This window comes from Durio zibethinus, chromosome 26, assembly GCF_047325235.1.
Source record: "Durio zibethinus cultivar Kanyao isolate XHJ-2024 chromosome 26, ASM4732523v1, whole genome shotgun sequence".
In the NCBI taxonomy this organism is placed as follows: Eukaryota; Viridiplantae; Streptophyta; class Magnoliopsida; order Malvales; family Malvaceae; genus Durio; species Durio zibethinus.
In genome coordinates this window covers 6,581,473-6,585,958 of record NC_143187.1, presented here as the reverse complement: position 1 = coordinate 6,585,958, position 4,486 = coordinate 6,581,473, and positions in this window count along the sequence as shown.

Genomic DNA, 4,486 nt, shown 5'->3' with positions numbered 1-4,486 from the left:
CAATATTTATATATTCACGTAGTGCACTTAATTAGCATTGATGTGATTTTCTACTTTTACAACACTTCGTATGTAGAAATTTTGGAATTAGCTCAAAGCTCTTTCTTCTGAAATTAAAAAAAAAAAAGCAAAATAATGCATAAAAGTTTAGGATATACAACAATTAAATTTTTTTATCTTACATAATGACAGTAGAACTTAAAATTTTATAAGATTGGCCTATAATATATTTAACAATTAACTTAGAATGACAATGGAATTTGTAAAAGTTTGACCATCCTATATAATGTATTAATATCTAAGAAAAATATTTTAGTCATTTGCTTATTTGGTAATTAAAGTATGTTTTATTTAATTAATTGCTATCTGCTACTGGATGCGACGTTAAATGTGGAATTGGATACAAAATTAGTTAATTTGCTTTTATATGAAATAATTTTAATAGAATAATGGAGCTTATTGACTTTTACATTATTTGCTAATCTTATTTGCTTTTCTTCTTAAGATTTGTGTGAATTTTGTAATTTAGAATGCTTAAATGAATGGGACATTTCTATGCTTAAATGAATAGCATATATATTTTGCTAAAACTTATTTACAGTTTAGATGTTTAAATCCTTAATGATTTGTTAAGGTGAAGATGGGATGGTAAGCAGAGTTTTTGTATCCAATGCTATTATGGAGTTGCTTTTTGTTGTTTTAACTAATATGGATATTATGCCACCTAATTGGAGGCCAAAAAGGGATGAGGAAAGGAGGAAAGGAAGGAGGCTTAACCATTGAATGGTACAAAGTTCAATGGTTTACTGGCAAACCCATCAAAAAAATTCAGGTAAGTTTTGCGGTTGATAGAGTCTTGTTGTTGACTATACTTTCCATTGTCAAAGCACTTCTTTAAGTATCATCACTTTATCATTTCCTATTATGTATAGTTAAGATTCTACATAATACTGTTTTTACAACATCTTAGCATTCACAAATGCATGATATGACATTACATTGGACATTATCTTAAATCTATCACTATTATCATTTCTTACATGATGGAAATCAAGCTTAGATAAGACTGGCTACCTGAAGAGATGACTTGGTAAGAGAACACGAGTTGCAATAGTGGCTGATCTTTGATATACGGCTCCGTTTCTCATTGTTTGGGCTTTTCGTTTCCTTCGACGACGATTTTTAAACCTTTGCATACTGATAACCGGCCATTTATACTATGTCGAACTAAACATTTGAAAAACTGCTCCACGTGGCACGAAATGGTCTGGTTCTGTATTTCTTTTTCTCAAATTTCTATAAGAAACGCTTAAAAAATTAAATCTGACCATTTTAAATATAATATAATAAAAAATATATAATTTAAAATTTTAATAAAAAATCTTTTTTAAATTTAAGAAAAATTAAAAAATATATTATACATTTAACATATGAATACAAATTATAATTAAATAAATTTTTATCGTATACATATTTGCAGAGAGGAAACGTTGTTAGAGCGGCGCCCTGGAACCTCCCAAAATTTTGCAAACCCTTTAATGTCGATGGACAGTCAAATGAGTGGTTGCTTTTAAATATTGTTCCATTAACGAGTTTAGTCATAATAGCTTAAAAAATTAGTAACTTATAAAATTGAATAGGTTTTTAATTTTTTTAATTTTTAAAAATTTTGTTATTTATTATTAATAATAAAAACCCTGACTCTATCATTTTCCGTTTTTGATATGATAACATGATGTGTTTTTTATATAAGTAGGTGTTGAAGGATAACTGCATAAATAATTATTTTTAATACTCCTAAGCCTTTAATATATATTATATATACTAATTATTTTATATATTTAATTTTAATTTAATTAACTCGCATGTTAAATATGCTATTTATTAATTTTATTTTTTATTTTTAATTTAATTTTAAACAATATAATTTATAAGGAATTAAAATCACATTATTATTTGTTTACTTATTATCTCCACAATCATTATTCACAAACTCTTAAAAATAATAGGTTTTTAATCAATATTAAATCACATTTTGACATTCATGTAAACTTAAAAAAAAAAACTAATTAATTTTTTAATTTTCTCAATAAGATTTCAACTTTTCAACTAAGTACTAAACATGTGTTGTTTTTTTAGTTGTATATATCTTCTCATATTTTTTACTTTTTTCATTTTTTATGTTTGATAGAACTTCAAATAAATTATATTAATTGATCAAAATCTTCTTTTTTTTTAAGTATATCTGTTTGATACATATGTGATGAACGTGAATATGGAAGTTGGATAGTCCAAAAATAAAAAATAAAATAAAAACATTAGTATATTTTTGTTGTACATGTATTGTATCTAACATTGACTTTCAAATTTGAATAACATAACAAATAAAAATATATAATTTTAATTGGCTCCCTCAATGTTGCATGTCAAGTCCTATCACTGCATATTTCATACAAAATAAACACGATATCAAAGTATTAATTGATTGTCGTATCCGTGAAAAATGTTAAAACTTAAAACTTAACTCCGTTAGCACTTTATTTTTTGAGAAATTATCAAATATACTATTATTATAATTTTTAACTTCATAAAAAATATTAATAAGATGATACATATTTTTTAGAGTATATTTAAAATAATTAAAAATTAATAAAAAATAAATATATGTCACTGTATTATAATTAATTGTAAAATTAAAAAATTTCACTAAAAGTACGTTAAATAATTTCTTTTGTTTATTTTAACATATTCAGCGTTGAGCAGTACTACATTTTCTTTTGTATAGGACCTAAAGGATAACTAAATATCTTGTTATTGGAGATGATTTTGATTTTTTTTTTTGCATCCCTTACCCATCCCACTGAATGAATACAAGCGACTTGGCGGAGTGCGGTGCCACAGCCGTTCAGCTTAAAGCACAAACTCTGAGGGGGCAACAGATTGCGGACTTCCTGGCAAATATGGCGCATGCAATGGCCCCGGGCTGCTTGTTTTTTCAGCTGCCACCGCCTAGTCTTGGACACCAGCTTGATGAAGATACCAATGGTTGTTTGTACGTTTGGCTTTATAGCTAAACCGACATTCATGTAGGGGCAGACAAGGAAACGTCACATCTGGATCGTGCGATCATGGTTCTTTTATCTAGCCTCAAAGATAAAACCGCTGCTTCAGGTTGACCAGGTTGGCTTGCTTTGATTCAATCCCAGGATACGAAGGCTGATTCCATTTCTATACATTACAGCAAAAACTAAATACATCATCACATTCAAAGTTTTCTGGACCACCACTTCAAATAGATGTAATAAAACTGCAATCATAATATATATTTTAATTTCCATCGTTTCATTGGAAATCTCATCATCAGAAATAGTGCGTATTTTAGTGTGAACTTTCAACAAAATATACTTTTCTAAGCTCATTAATGGCCACGCAGTGACGACTGGCTAGGATCCCCAGGTTCAAGTAGATACTTTTATCATTGGATTGTCACAGCACATCATGCTTACGCACCTTGGGCATTAGACAGTTACAAATGTTAGCATATGCGTTCACACGAGCCACGGTGCTTGGCCTATTGGCTCGTGCCGAAGCAGGGGTCCCTCGGTCCTGCAGTATATAGGGATATATCCTCCATTTAACATTGCATAAAAACACACATAAATATGCATTCATATCATTTACCTACATTAATAAAAAATTATCTTTGCAAGAGTAAAGATCTATTTATATATTTACAAATCTAATTAAACTACTTTCAAGTGTTTCATTTTTTTGAACTTTTGAATTAAAATTAAATTCATAAAACTTAAATTTAATTATTTTAATCCAAAGAAAGAAAAAATAAATCTTCCAGTTAGCCATTTTGATTAAAATACAAAAAAAAATGTATAACTAAATAGACCCCTTCTCTCAAAATTGCTCCATTATTTTAAGCAAAAATTTGCCCGGTGAATTTTCACAAGGTGCAAAACCATTGCAGCTGACAATGCAAAATTTGACCGTATGATTTTGTGCTTACAGTATGCTCGAAACTTAAGGACAAAAAAACTTTAGCATCAAAATTCTTCATATTCATCATCGTCCCTATAACCGTACTCCTGTTCCTCGTTTCCATAGGAGTATAGATTTCCATTCTTGGGCTCAAACTCATCAAATATAATTGTCTTCCTCAAATCCACAAAATTCCAAATACGATGTTCCTTTGGACTGCGTGCATAATTTCACCTGGTGATGACATATCTGCTTATAACTCTGAACAACCTAGGAAGGAGACTGCAGCATCCAACGGTTACTTTTTGTGGTGGGGCTGAGCAGAGATCCAATCCAATTAAATGAATAGCATATATATTTTGCTAAAACTTATTTACAGTTTAGATGTTTAAATCCTTAATGATTTGTTAAGGTGAAGATGGGATGGTAAGCAGAGTTTTTGTATCCAATGCTATTATGGAGTTGCTTTTTGTTGTTTTAACTAATATGGATATTA